Below are 16,331 nucleotides of genomic sequence, written 5' to 3'. Positions count from 1 at the left end.
GTGATTCTCAAAATTCTGTGTATTGCAATTCCTTTGCGATTTGATGTTCCAAACATATTGCTCACTATATGTCTGCTGCAGATACATGAGAGAGAGCATTATAAAATGAGTTTGATCAGTCATGGAAATAAGTGCTGAAAACATGTTGGCTCACTATTTAAAAAGAAGATGAGAACAAAGCTATAGGATGAAAAATACCTGAGTATTGGCGTAGGTACAGCCGACTATGGTCAGCTAACGGTACCTAGCAAAAATACCTGGAGTCAAAGTATATATAAAATATCGTCCAAAATAATATTGCGATTAGTAATTAGTTTTTTTCCTCCCCATCACTACCCCTCAGTGAGAGATTATATTCACGATAGCTTTTTAGTTACATTCTTTCTTTAAAAAACAGTGGGGAAATTCTCCCCGGACCCCCTCAAGGCAAGTGTTTTTTTAAATCAGAGCGATTAAGCTCATCAGCTATTTAAACCTGCTCAGAAACCAGCTATTTAACATTTAGCTTTGCAGCCAATGTGAGGTCATTTTCTCAACCCAAAACGTTTACAAGTCTGGTTGAAGTACTGAACACGCCCCAACCTGCTGTCTGCCCCCCACCACCACCCCTCCCAGCACTACCACCACCACCACCCCTCCCACCACCACCCCCCACCACCCCCCTCCCACCACCACCACACATACTTCATTTGTGTTTGTGAAGGACAGTGTCTGCTGTCTCACAGTCTGCAGTGTAGGCCTACTGTACTGTTCTTTGTGTTGCGGTGGGCGACTTCAAAGAAGGGAAGTGGTTGCCATGGTGACTGGTAATGGGAGTGGACATTAATAGAATAATCCCATCCCAGCAGGATATCATGATGCCACTAAACCAGTCTAAGTGACGGGACTCAAATGACACCCTATTCCCTATATAGTGCACTACATTGACGAAGGTCCATTGTTTGGCGTCACTTAGCCTTTAGAGGCATCTTTAGCATGTCTCTAATCTACTTCATTATGAGTATACTTGAGTTAGTATGTCTTGATGAGGAAAATCTGGAAACAACAACAAGGGGACAAAATAGTGGTGCAGATCCAAGTCTGTCTGTTTGCTTTGTTTGTGGTAGATTTCAGTTGTGAAAGGTCCTAATGGCCTGCCTATGATATACATACAAAAGGGAAGAATTATAATATAGACCATATCCCCGCTATCACAACAACCCACAGGCCTTATCCCCGCTATGACACAACAACCCACAGGCCTTATCCCCGCTATGACACAACAACCCACAGGCCTTATCCCCGCTATGACACAACAACCCACAGGCCTTATCCCCCTATGACACAACAACCCACAGGCCTTATCCCCGCTATGACATAACAACAACCCACAGGCCTTATCCCCGCTATGACATAACAACAACCCACAGGCCTTATCCCCGCTATGACACAACAACCCACAGGCCTTATCCCCCCTATGACACAACAACCCACAGGCCTTATCCCCGCTATGACATAACAACAACCCACAGGCCTTATCCCCCTATGACACAACAACCCACAGGCCTTATCCCCCCTATGACACAACAACCCACAGGCCTTATCCCCCTATGACACAACAACCCACAGGCCTTATCCCCGCTATGACACAACAACGCACAGGCCTTATCCCCGCTATGGCACAACAACAACCCACAGGCCTTATCCCCGCTATGACACAACAACAACCCACAGGCCTTATCCCCGCTATGACACAACAACGTACAGGCCTTATCCCCGCTATGACATAACAATAACCCACAGGCCCTATCCCCGCTATGTCATAACAACAACCCACAGGCCTTATCCCCGCTATGACACAACAACCCACAGGCCTTATCCCCGCTATGACACAACAACCCACAGGCCTTATCCCCGCTATGACACAACAACCCACAGGCCTTATCCCCGCTACGACACAACAACCCACAGGCCTTATCCCCGCTATGACACAACAACAACCCACAGGCCTTATCCCCGCTACGACACAACAACAACCCACAGGCCTTATCCCCGCTACGACACAACAACAACCCACAGGCCTTATCCCCGCTACGACACAACAACAACCCACAGGCCTTATCCCCGCTACGACACAACAACCCACAGGCCTTATCCCCGCTATGACATAACAATAACCCACAGGCCTTATCCCCGCTATGACATAACAATAACCCACAGGCCGTATCCCCCTATGACACAACAACCCACAGGCCTTATCCCCGCTATAACATAACAACCACCCACAGGCCTTATCCCCGCTATGACATAACAACCACCCACAGGCCTTATCCCCCCTAAGACATAACAACAACCCACAGGCCGTATCCCCCCTATGGCAACACAACAACCCACAGGCCTTATCCCCGCTATGACACAACAACCCACAGGCCTTATCCCCGCTATGACACAACAACCCACAGGCCTTATCCCCGCTATGGCGCACAACAATACCCACAGGCCTTATCCCCCCTATGACACAACAACCCACAGGCCTTATCCCCGCTATGGCATAACAATAACCCACAGGCCATATCCCCCCTATGACACAACAACCCACAGGCCTTATCCCCCCCTATGACATAACAACAATGTGTAGGCCGTATCCCCCCTATGACACAACAACCCCCCACAGGCCGTATCCCCCCCTATAACACAACAACCCACAGGCCTTATCCCCGCTATGACACAACAACCCACAGGCCTTATCCCCGCTATGACACAACAACCCACAGGCCTTATCCCCGCTATGACACAACAACCCACAGGCCTTATCCCCCCTATGACACAACAACAACGTACAGGCCTTATCCCCGCTATGACACAACAACCCACAGGCCTTATCCCCGCTATGACAACAACCCACAGGCCTTATCCCCGCTATGACAAACAACGCACAGGCCTTATCCCCCCTATGACACAACAACCCACAGGCCTTATCCCCCCTATGACACAACAACCCACAGGCCTTATCCCCGCTATGACATAACAACAACCCACAGGCCTTATCCCCGCTATGACATAACAACAACCTACAGGCCTTATCCCCGCTATGACATAACAACAACCCACAGGCCTTATCCCCGCTATGGCATAACAACAACGTACAGGCCGTATCCCCCCTATGACACAACAACCCACAGGCCTTATCCCCGCTATGACAGAACAACCCACAGGCCTTATCCCCGCTATGACACAACAACAATGTACAAGCCGTATCGCCCCTATGACACAACAACCCACAGGCCTTATCCCCGCTATGACACAACAACGTACAGGCCGTAGCCCCCCGATGACGTACCAACAATGTATAGGCCGTATCCCCCCTATTAGAGGTCGACCGATTATGATTTTTCAACGCCGATACGGATTATTGGAGGACCAAAAAAAAGCCGATACCGATTAATCGGCCGATTTATTTATTTATTTATTTGTAATAATGACAATTACAACAATACTTAATGAACACTTATTTTAACTTAATATAATACATCAATAAAATCTATTTAGCCTCAAATAAATAATGAAACGTTCAATTAGGTTTAAATAATGCAAAAACAAAGTGTTTGAGAAGAAAGTAAAAGTGCAATATGTGCCATGTAAGAAAGCTAAGGTTTAAGTTCCTTGCTCAGAACATGAGAACAAATGAAAGCTGGTGGTTCCTTTTAACATGAGTCTTCAATATTCCCAGGTAAAAAGTTTTAGGTTGTAGTTATTATAGGAATTATAGGACCATTTCTCTCTATACGATTTGTATTTCATATACCTTTGACTATTGGATGTTCTTATAGGCACTTTAGTATTGCCAGTGTAACAGTAAAGGTTCCGTCCCTCTCCTCGCTCCTACCTGGGCTAAAACCAGGAACACATCGACAACAGCCACCCTCGAAGCAGCGTTACCCATGTAGAGCAAGGGGGAAAACTACTCCAAGTCTCAAACGAGTGACGTTTCAAACGCTATTAGCGCGCACCCGGCTAACTAGCTAGCCATTTCACATCGGTTACACCAGCCTAATCCTGGGAGTTGATAGGCTTGAAGTCATAAACAGCGCAATGCATTGCGAAGGGCTGCTGGCAAACGCACAAAAGTGCTGTTTGAATTAACGCTTACGAGCCTGCTGCTGCCTACCACCGCTCAGTCAGACTGCTCTATCAAATCATAGACTTAATTATAATATTAACACACAGAAATACGAGCCTTAGGTCATTAATATGGTCGAATCTGGAAACTATCATCTCGAAAACAAAATGTTTATTTTTTCAGTGAAATACGGAACTGTTCCGTATTTTATCTAACGGGTGGCATCCCTAAGTCTAAATATTCCTGTTACATTGCACAACCTTCAATGTTATGTCATAATTACATACAATTCTGGCAAATTAGTTCGCAACGAGCCAAGCGGCCCAAACTGTTGCATATAGCCTGACTCTGCGTGCAATGAACGGAAGAGAAGTGACACAATTTCACCTGGTTAATATTGCCTGCTAACCTGGATTTCTTTTAGCTAAATATGCAGGTTTAAAAATATATACTTCTGTGTATTGATTTTAAGAAAGGCATTGATGTTTATGGTTAGGTACAGTCGTGCAACGATTGTGATTTTTTCGCAAATGCGCTTTTGTTAAATCACACCCCGTTTGGTGAAGTTGGCTGTCTTTGTTAGGAAGAAATAGTATTCACACAGTTCGCAACGAGCCAGGCGGCCCAAACTGCTGCATATACCCTGAATGTTGCAAGAGGTGACACATTTCCCCTAGTTAAAAGAAATTCATGTTAGCAGGCAATATTAACTAAATATGCAGGTTTAAAAATATATACTTGTGTATTGATTTTAAGAAAGGCATTGATGTTTATGGTTGGAGCAACGTGTACCTAAGCGATTATATGCAATGCAGGACAGGCTAGATAAACTAGTAATATCATCAACCATGTGTAGTTAACTAGTGATTATGATTGATTGTTTTTTATAAGATAAGTTTAATGCTAGCTAGCAACTTACCTTGGCTTCTTACTGCATTCGCGTAACAGGCAGGCTCCTCGTGGAGTGCAATGTAAAGCAGGTGGTTAGAGCGTTGGACTAGTTAACCGTAAGGTTGCAAGATTGAATCCCCGAGCTGACAAGGTAAAAATCTGTCGTTCTGCCCCTGAACAAGGCAGTTAACCCACCATTCCTAGGCCATCATTGAAAATAAGAATGTGTTCTTAACTAACTTTCCTAGTTAAATAAAGGTTAAAAAAATTTAAAAATTAATAAATAAATAATTCGGCATCCAAAAATACCGATTTCCGATTGTTATGAAAACTTGAAATCGGCCCTAATTAATCGGCCATTCCGATTAATCGGTCGACCTCTACCCACTATGACACAACGTATAGGCCGTATCCCCCCATGACATAACAAGGAGAGGAAAGGAGAGGAAGAACGCAGAGAGGAGGACAGAAAGCTCCCTGTTGTTTCGATACAGAACGTGCCACTAGTCAAATCAGAGAGACAAACAATAACTGACATTGCAATTTACACTAGCAGTGAAGAACATTTATCAGAAATGGCAAGAGATATGTTCTCTGATATTAAAATGTCTCCAAACCACAACTTTCTCCAGAATATATCACTCCAGAGCTCCCTGAGAGGATGGTGTTTATCCTGTTGCCATGGAAAAAAAGGTTGCCAAGGAAATACGGAACCCACGCATGGAGCTTTAGTGCAGTGAAGCACGCATCCCAGATGGAACCTCCCTTTAACTACAGGTTCAGGATCAGATGGCCAATCCTCACCCTTTAGGCTTGCTTAGGGGTGAATCCTAACTTCCACTTAAAAAGCAAAAATTTGACTTAAGTGGAAGTTAGGATTCACCCCTTAATTACAGAGCAGAGCAAACTAACTGAACCCAGACCAGCGCTGATGGGCACTTCCAGTCTGTCTGTGGATTAGTACGCAAGGCAGGGTTGGATAATGACCTCAGGTCAGTTAACTGGTTTCCCTCCAAGTTATGAAATGAAACGGTACCATCTCCCCCCATTAATTCCAGACAGTGTGAGTCCTGGACTACAACATTTTTACATTTGAGTTATTTTGCAGACGCTCTTATCTAGAGCGACTTACAGTAGTGAGTGCATACATTTTCATATTTGTTCATACTGGTCCTCCAGTGGAAATCGAACCCACAACCCTGGCATTGCAAGTGCCCTGCTCTACCAATTAAGCCACATCGGAACCAGACAGTGTGAGTCCTGGACTACAACGTTACAATAAAGTTAGACTGAAAAACAAACTCAGCATTGTGGCTTCAAGTGAGCTCTCACTTAAAGATCAGGATTCAGGGAGGATAAGATATCCTTGGTGACTATGGACAACTTCAACGGTATTTCTCCCTCTCTTTTCCCCTTGTTGACAACAGATGAGATTAACTCCCCCTAACCCTCCCCGCCGATGGACACCCCTAATAATCACAGGCCAGGGTGGACTGTTGTGTGACCTCTGACCTACAGGAAGCAGTGTTCAGCGTGCCTCAGAGAGATGCCTGTCTGGCCTGGTGCTGCACTCTGGCTGGAGAGGGAGCAGTCACAGTAGAGGAGTTGTTTTCTAGCTGTCAACAACTGGAAAATACAAGCACACACACACACACACACACACAAACACACACGAGGGGAAACCAGAGGGAGAAAGATCCCCCTCCCCCTAACACTGGTGGTAAAACCTGCAGAAGTTGTCACTAGCCTTAACTAATCACAGAGTTATGGCAGCATAAGCAACTTACAGCACATGACAGTGGTGGATCCTGGAACAACAAGCAAAGTTTCTCATGACATGACAACAAGACATGATCACCAGGTTGTCATTATCAATAACAAAGATATAAAAAAAAACAGACATTGTGCAACAACATAATAACAGTTTAATAATAGAAAACAAACTCAGGGATGTCAATCAGCTGCAACTCACACAATGATTAACATTACATGGCGAGACGAAGGAACAACAAAGCCCAATGCTTTCAGGGAATAGCGCTGCTTTTCCTTCGAAAAACGCCCCTGCCTCCCTCCCTCCACCCCAAGGCCCTCCAGGACATCAAAACGCCCCTCCCTCCACCCCAAGGCCCTCCAGGACATCAAAACGCCCCTGCCTCCCTCCCTCCCTCCACCCCAAGGCCCTCCAGGACATCAAAACGCCCCTGCCTCCACCCCAAGGCCCTCCAGGACATCAAAACGCCCCTCCCTCCACCCCAAGGCCCTCCAGGACATCAAAACACCCCTCCCTCCACCCCAAGGCCCTCCAGGACATCAAAACGCCCCTCCCTCCACCCCAAGGCCCTCCAGGACATCAAAACGCCCCTGCCTCCATCCCTCCCTCCACCCCAAGGCCCTCCAGGACATCAAAACGCCCCTGCCTCCATCCCTCCCTCCACCCCAAGGCCCTCCAGGACATCAAAACGCCCCTGCCTCCCTCCCTCCCCACCCCAAGGCCCTCCAGGACATCAAAACGCCCCTGCCTCCCTCCACCCCAAGGCCCTCCAGGACATCAAAACGCCCCTGCCTCCCTCTACCCCAAGGCCCTCCAGGACATCAAAACGCCCCTGCCTCCCCTCCACCCCAAGGCCCTCCAGGACATCAAAACGCCCCTGCCTCCCTCTACCCCAAGGCCCTCCAGGACATCAAAACGCAGCAAAATCTCTCTCCACCCTTTGGCAAAATGTGTAGAGTTGCAAGACATAAGCTGTAAAATTGTTCTTTTTTTCTCTACGGCCCATGGCAAAATGTTTAGAAATGAACTCTAAAACCTTTAAGTTGGATATGGGTAGGACTGGCTAGGACTACATGTGTGGGTATGGATATGGGTAGGACTGGCTAGGACTACATGTGTGGGTATGGATATGGGTAGGACTGGCTAGGACTACATGTGTGGGTATGGATATGGGTAGGACTGGCTAGGACTACATGTGTGGGTATGGATATGGGTAGGACTGGCTAGGACTACATGTGTGGGTATGGATATGGGTAGGACTGGCTAGGACTACATGTGTGGGTATGGATATGGGTAGGACTGGCTAGGACTACATGTGTGGGTATGGATATGGGTAGGTCTGGCTAGGACTACATGTGTGGGTATGGATATGGGTAGGACTGGCTAGGACTACATGTGTGGGTATGGATATGGGTAGGACTGGCTAGGACTACATGTGTGGGTATGGATATGGGTAGGACTGGCTAGGACTACATGTGTGGGTATGGATATGGGTAGGACTGGCTAGGACTACATGTGTGGGTATGGATATGGGTAGGACTGGCTAGGACTACATGTGTGGGTATGGATATGGGTAGGACTGGCTAGGACTACATGTGTGGGTATGGATATGGGTAGGACTGGCTAGGACTACATGTGTGGGTATGGATATGGGTAGGACTGGCTATGACTACATGTGTGGGTATGGATATGGGTAGGACTGGCTAGGACTACATGTGTGGGTATGGATAGGACTGGCTAGGACTACATGTGTGGGTATGGATATGGGTAGGACTGGCTAGGACAACATGTGTGGGTATGGATATGGGTAGGACTGGCTATGACAACATGTGTGGGTATGGATATGGGTAGGACTGGCTAGGACTACATGTATGGGTAGGACTGGCTAGGACTACATGTGTGGGTATGGATATGGGTAGGACTGGCTAGGACTACATGTGTGGGTATGGATAGGACTGGCTAGGACTACATGTGTGGGTATGGATATGGGTAGGATTGGCTAGGACTACATGTGTGGGTATGGATATGGGTAGGACTGGCTAGGACTACATGTGTGGGTATGGATATGGGTAGGACTGGCTAGGACTACATGTGTGGGTATGGATATGGGTAGGACTGGCTAGGACAACATGTGTGGATATGGGTAGGACTGGCTAGGACTACATGTGTGGGTATGGATATGGGTAGGACTGGCTATGACAACATGTGTGGGTATGGATATGGGTAGGACTGGCTAGGACTACATGTGTGGGTATGGATATGGGTAGGACTGGCTAGGACTACATGTGTGGGTATGGATATGGGTAGGACTGGCTATGACAACATGTGTGGGTATGGATATGGGTAGGACTGGCTAGGACTACATGTGTAGGTATGGATATGGGTAGGACTGGCTAGGACTACATGTGTGGGTATGGATATGGGTAGGACTGGCTATGACTACATGTGTGGGTATGGATATGGGTAGGACTGGCTATGACAACATGTGTGGGTATGGATATGGGTAGGACTGGCTAGGACTACATGTGTAGGTAGCCACTGCGGCCCCTCATGATGAGTTCTGAGTTCTTGTAGCCCTTATCCCCATCAAAGTCGCTCATCCCTGAACTAGGCTATTGTTGATGACTAAGGAAAAAGAGATATGCATACTGTAACTAAAGAGGTGACAGTGTGACAGACAGCTTGCTAAAACAAGCATAGAGCGCTATTTACAGACAGAAACCTATTTATGTTTATCACCGGTTAGGCTGCCAGTCTGACAACATATGTTGCTACCTTGCTACAAGTAGAGAGGCTAATAGCGAGTAATATATTATTTGTGCTACATACGCGGAGCTACTTATGGTCACTTTACTTGAAAGGGGAGTGAGGGACGAGAGAGAAAAAGATCATGATACAAGAGAGAGGACGTGAAAAAGACAAAGAAAGATGAAGGAAAAATAGGGAGAAAGTGAGCAACATTTGCATGGGTGTGGTGTACCCATGCCAACCAATGTACTGTATAACTACCTTAAATTTGTTTTGCTTGTTTTCTAAGTGCAAAAATCAACAAGAGTTGGAGGGGTCTCCATTCTGTGCCAAAAAGCAGTCGCAGTGGTTTCCCATTATGTGAATGTGTCTGGGACTGGCAGAATGCTCTGACCCCTCAGACGTCATGTTATAGATAACCGAGGTCTTCCAGCAATGCAGTGGTCTATTTCTGGGCAAGTTCAGTTTAAGTGTAGGCTATGCTTAGTGCTGCCTGCCTCGGAAAGGAATCGCCTACAGTTCTGAAAGAAGGTTACCCACATAGGCTATGCTAAAGAGGCAAGCCTTTACAGAGATTCACTTTGAAAAGGAAATTTGAACTACTGCGGGGACTATAATTAGGATTCATTACATATTGAAATGACAGGACTTAACTAGCCAATATTATAGGCACCACAATCAAAGCACACTGCTATGTTGCATGCTGCTAACACAAGGATGTCTCAGTACCAGAGGAATGAAGCAGAATACATCCTAGAGGTTTTCTTAAAGGCGGGGGTTTCATGATATACCCCCTCACATATTAACACGCATGCACACACACGGCCAGTCTGTGGGCCGGGCCAGTGGCGGGCTGAGTGTGACACCGTAGCTTGGCTCAGTGGACCAGGACAAAGCAGAGAGTCTGGGAGGCTTAGGGCCCTTTGTGTTTGGCCAACGCTGCCATGGGTGACAAACACAGATCTGAATGTTCCTCAATCTCTCCTCCTACTCTTCTTCCCCCACCACGGCCTGCTCGGGGCAAATACACATGCTGGAGAGAAGTGAGTTGTCCTTACCTTCTGGCCTGTATAGCCAAAATGGTAACATATTACTGTTCTGCTGGTCTTGGTAAGGCTAAACATTGTCCCTTAAGAGAGTTTGTGTACCAGATCTCACAGAACATTACTGTCTTGATGTGGATATTAGCACAAGTCATGTTCCTCCACCTATAGTTGTAATTACATGATTATAAGGACTAACAATAGAAAGCCAGTTATTCTGGTAGTCAAAACCAGTCCTACAGATGAGTGCAGGGTTCGTACAGACAGTGGCAAGTCAAATTCAAGGACTTTCAAGTACTTTTTCCAGCACTAAAACTCATTTTTAAGGACCATCAATTTGTAATAGCTCCTTTTCGCCACAAGATCTTAGAAATTGTTGCATGTTGCGTATATACACTGCTCAAAAAAATAAAGGGAACACTTAAACAACACAATGTAACTCCAAGTCAATCACACTTCTGTGAAATCAAACTGTCCACTTAGGAAGCAACACTGATTGACAATAAATGTCACATGCTGTTGTGCAAATGGAATAGACAACAGGTGGAAATTATAGGCAATTAGCAAGACACCCCCAATAAAGGAGTGGTTCTGCAGGTGGGGACCACAGACCACTTCTCAGTTCCTATGCTTCCTGGCTGATGTTTTGGTCACTTTTGAATGCTGGCAGTGCTTTCACTCTAGTGGTAGCATGAGATGGAGTCTACAACCCACACAAGTGGCTCAGGTAGTGCAGCTCATCCAGGATGGCACATCAATGCGAGCTGTGGCAAGAAGGTTTGCTGTGTCTGTCAGTACATCAGGAGACGTGGAGGAGGCCATAGGAGGGCAACAACCCAGCAGCAGGACCGCTACTACTGCCTTTGTGCAAGGAGGAGCAGGAGGAGCACTGCCAGAGCCCTGCAAAATGACCTCCAGCAGGCCACAAATGTGCATGTGTCTGCTCAAACGGACAGAAACAGACTCCATGAGGGTGGTATGAGGGCCCGACGTCCACAGGTGGGGGTTGTGCTTACAGCCCAACACCGTGCAGGACGTTTGGCAAATTTGCCACTGGCGCCCTGTGCTCTTCACAGATGAAAGCAGGTTCACACTGAGCACGTGACGGACGTGACAGAGTCTGGAGACGCCGTGGAGAACGTTCTGCTGCCTGCAACATCCTCCAGCATGACCGGTTTGGCGGTGGGTCAGTCATGGTGTGGGGTGGCATTTCTTTGGGGGGGCCGCACAGCCCTCCATGTGCTTGCTAGAGGTAGCCTGACTGCCATTAGGTACCGAGATGAGATCCTCAGACCCCTTGTGAGACCATATGCTGGTGCTGTTGGCCCTGGGTTCCTCCTGCAAGACAATGCTAGACCTCATGTGGCTGGAGTGTGTCAGCAGTTCCTGCAAGAGGAAGGCATTGATGCTATGGACTGGCCCGCCCGTTCCCCAGACCTGAATCCAATTGAGCACATCTGGGACATCATGTCTCGCTCCATCCAGCAACGCCACGTTGCACCACAGACTGTCCAGGAGTTGGCGGATGCTTTAGTCCAGGTCTGGGAGGAGATCCCTCAGGAGACCATCCGCCACCTCATCAGGAGCATGCCCAGGCGTTGTAGGGAGGTCATACAGGCACGTGGAGGCCACACACACACTACTGAGCCTCATTTTGACTTGTTTTAAGGACATTACATCAAAGTTGGATCAGCCTGTAATGTGGTTTTCCACTTTAAATTTTGAGTGTGACTCCAAATCCAGACCTCCATGGGTTGATAAATTGGATTTCCATTGATTATTTGTGTGTGATTTTGTTGTCAGCTGTGACGACCCTCCCACTCTGTCTGCCGTATTTTCTCTCTTTGCTCTTGTTCCTTATTAGGATGCCGGTGGGCGGAGTTGGGAGGGTCGTCAGCTACATGGGAAACACCTGGGCCCGGGTGTGTCCCAGGATAAAGGCACCTCTTCCACAGTCATTGGGGAGACTCTCTCCACGCAGACACCTTGTTTTTGGTTGTGGTATTTTGGTTGTTTGCTTTGGCACCCTTCAACACTCTGCATTATTACATTTATGCATGCAAACACTCACTTACACTACTGATTACACACACCATTGTTAATTACTTAGTTTACTTTATTTAATAAATATATATTTTGATACTCCTTGTCTCCACGTTGTCTCCCTTTTGTTGCGAACTCAGAGCCGGTTCGTAACAGGGACCCCATTTAAATTGCAGGGGACCCCATATGGGTCCCCATGCCCAAGTTTGGGAACCACTGTCCTACTAATCTCTCTGCCTGTCGGTCTCACTATTCTCTGTAAAGAAAAGCTATTTTGTTATGAGAACTTCTAGTAGCCCATCTTTTACATTTAAGTCATTTAGCAGACGCTCTTATCCAGAGCGACTTACAAATTGGTGCATTCACCTTATAATATCCAGTGGAACAACCACTTTACAAAAGTGCATCTAAATCTTTTAAGGGGGGGGGTTAGAAGGATTACTTTATCCTATCCCAGGTATTCCTTGAAGAGGTGGGGTTTCAGGTGTCTCCGGAAGGTGGTGATTGACTTCGCTGTCCTGGCGTCGTGAGGGAGCTTGTTCCACCATTGGGGTGCCAGAGCAGCGAACAGTTTTGACTGGGCTGAGCGGGAACTGTGCTTCCTCAGAGGTAGGGAGGCGAGCAGGCCAGAGGTGGATGAACGGAGTGCCCTTGTTTGGGTGTAGGGCCTGATCAGAGCCTGAAGGTACGGGGGTGCCGTTCCCCTCACAGCTCCGTAGGCAAGCACCATGGTCTTTTGATTATAGCTAGCTTAATTTCAGTCAACTGCTCTTGCTGAGATCAGGCTCCGTTCAACATTAGCTTCTAACTTCCTCCTTCTAGCCAGCTAGCTAGTTATGGCTGGCTACCTGGTTAACAGCCAGAGCTCGAGCTACCTATCTAGCTAGCTAGACATCTAACTGAAATATCAGCAACTATTTACCAGTTGTACACTCCTTCTCCGAGAGTCAGGGGTTTTTGTTTGGATGATGTCTGTTGAAATGGCAGGAGTCGAGGGATAAAAAAAAAAAAAAAGAAAATTGCACTGTCAGCCTTAGTCTCTCTGACATTGCCACTATAGGTCTGGGCTGAGGTCGTTTGTTTCACCTTTCGGCCTATGTCGTGGTGGTGAATTAAATTGCTGCTAATAAGGTAAATATGAGGGAGCAGGCGAACATAAGGAGCATACATGAATCATTCATGATTCCACTCATTGGCAGAGGTAGACGCTATTAGAACTCAGATCAAGAAGACTTCTGAGCATTGATCAACGTTGGGAATGCAATAATAAGTGTGCAAATGATAATTAACTAAATTAAAAAGGTGCGTAAACAGCGTTTACCCTCCACTACATCCCTGTTTGGGTCTGGCAAAACACATTCACAAACATCAATATCCTGCCAGGCAGGATTGTATCTACATTTGCCCGGCATTTTAGCTATCAATGTGACGTTTGGCGGTGCCTAATCAGTCAGTTCTGTACCTGCCTGGCTCAGAGGCAGTGTGGGTGGAATGAGTGAGCTCGCCTGGCAACCACAGCGCCAAACACATGAAGAAATACAACTTGGTAGTCTGCCTGGAAATTAATTTGCAAGAACAGTAAATTTTCCTAATATTTTTCATATTAACATATTTGAGAATTGTCTGTTCTCCTCTCATTTGAATTCAAGTACTTTTCAAGTACCAACTTGAGAAAATGTCTGATTTTCAAGGTACTCCAGTACTTCAATTTCAGAGTGCCAAATTCAAGTACTTTAAGCACCTCAAGCAAACCCTGTGAGTGAAACAAGCGCACGCGCACACACACACACACACACACACACACACACACACACACACACACACACACACACACACACACACACACACACACACACACACACACACACACACACACACACACACACACACACACACAAAGTCAGTACTGTAGACAAACATCTCTTACCACCTTGACTTGACTGAAGGGCCTCTCCCATTATGTGTAGTTTAAGTAGTTTGCATTGAAATAATAACCTTATCTGGCTGGTTCAACAAGCATCTCTTTACCTCAACTCCTCCTCTCATCACAACCATTAATACCTGTCAGGGAGTGCTGTTCTGTACAGTATTGTACTAATACAGCCTTCACTGTACAAACCACTGAGAATACAGTCAGAAATGTGTCCTGTATCACTCTCCCCTCTATGCACACACACACACACACAGTAAGTAAAGGTTGGGTTATACAATGTATAGGCTTGCCACTGGATTGGGAACACAGGTGTTGACCTCAGGTCAAGGGGAGTATGTTAGCTGCATGTCAGCAGCCTTGGGGAAGCCAACTAGAAAGTTAGACTAGTTTGGACTGGAGACAATGAGAGCACATGTTTTTAGGCCAACACGACCCCCTCAGTATGGGCCATTTGCTAATGAGAAGACTACTTTTCAGTATTAGCTATGGACCCTCTGGCCGGCACCATGGGAGGGCAAAGTCTTGCAAAATAGGAGACTGATGTAGCTTACGTGGCCTAGCGTTTAGTGCCACCACTCCGAAGCACACATCATTGCATGGCCGTATTGGAATGGGTCCAACTCCGTCCCTCTGCCCTTTGACAACCTTCCCTCCTATCTTTCCATTCAATCCCTCTTCCATTATCTGTTCAATCAAAAAAAATATCTGAAAATACAGATATAAACAATAATAGGAGACTGGGCCAGGAATATGGTCACTCTCTCTCTCACAAGCACGCACGCATACAATGAGAACTCAGAGATTGGAGACTGGGTCAAGAGTCTCAGTTATTCCAGAAGGATTGTTACTATGGGGACCGTGGACGTGAAGTACCATAGAGCTGAAAAACCAGGCAGCAGCTTGTGTAATACATTATAATACAACACTAATCTAACAGAGAACATCACAATATTCACACTGAATTAGTTAGACGGTCTACTGGGTGTCTGTGTGTCTGTGTGTGAGAGACTGACGGAGAGGGAGAGATGGAGACAGAGAGAGACAGACCTACACACAAAGTGAAAGGCAGGCTAGTGCTGCATGTGTGCCAACTGCCAACTGTCCCATTGTGCCATTAGAGACATCTGTCAGTGTGCCACCTGACCTCAGCATGTCTGTTCCTTATTCTGCAAATAACAGAGTGTGGATGACATTCATTCAACTGTCTTCATGTGGAAAATACATAAACCTGTCTAAGGAATTAACTAAATATTTTAGTGTCCTATGATTAACACATTTTATAGCCTTAAGTATGAACAAAATAATGTGTTATTTGGCTACTGTTCACTCCTTCTGTAGGCTTCTGAGCTAAAGAAGGCCATTGAAATGTATTCTTAACTGTAAACAAAGAATCAATTAACCAGAAACGGTTAGTGCTTTTTGCGCATCAAACGGTTGGCTGTCTTCCTTGAAGCCTGTCAGTAAAGCGCTCCTTTCATCGATCAACTGTGGCTCAACTGACTTCTTTGAAAGGATGCCCCAGACTCCGGCACACCGCCAAGGAGCTATAAAGGCCAGATCTGTCTTTCCAACCGTTCAATCGTTACAAAACAAGCATGATACTGTACCCTCCATTCCTAGGCCGGTGGGAGAGACAAATGGCATGCGAAGACACCTGCCATATGTGCACATTTCAGTGTTTTTCTTTGGGCGTGTGATAATGCTGCGTCATGCATGGAGACAATGTAGGCTAACACATTTATTTAGCACTTCTGTGACAAGCGACACAATAGCCTAGCCCTATATGGTGGTTTATGTAAACTA

General features: G+C 46.5%; 1 protein-coding gene across 7 annotated transcripts in view; it reads right to left on the bottom strand.

The window, feature by feature from the left end:
- The window catches only part of kif21a (kinesin family member 21A), a 76,975-nt gene that overhangs the window by 59,816 nt on the left and 828 nt on the right, over positions 1-16,331 (bottom strand). The gene's annotated exons all lie outside the window — the stretch shown is intronic.

This window comes from Salmo salar, chromosome ssa10, assembly GCF_905237065.1.
Source record: "Salmo salar chromosome ssa10, Ssal_v3.1, whole genome shotgun sequence".
Taxonomy (NCBI): domain Eukaryota; kingdom Metazoa; phylum Chordata; class Actinopteri; order Salmoniformes; family Salmonidae; genus Salmo; species Salmo salar.
Note: the sequence above shows the minus strand (reverse complement) of the source record. Positions and strands in the feature narration are given on the sequence as shown.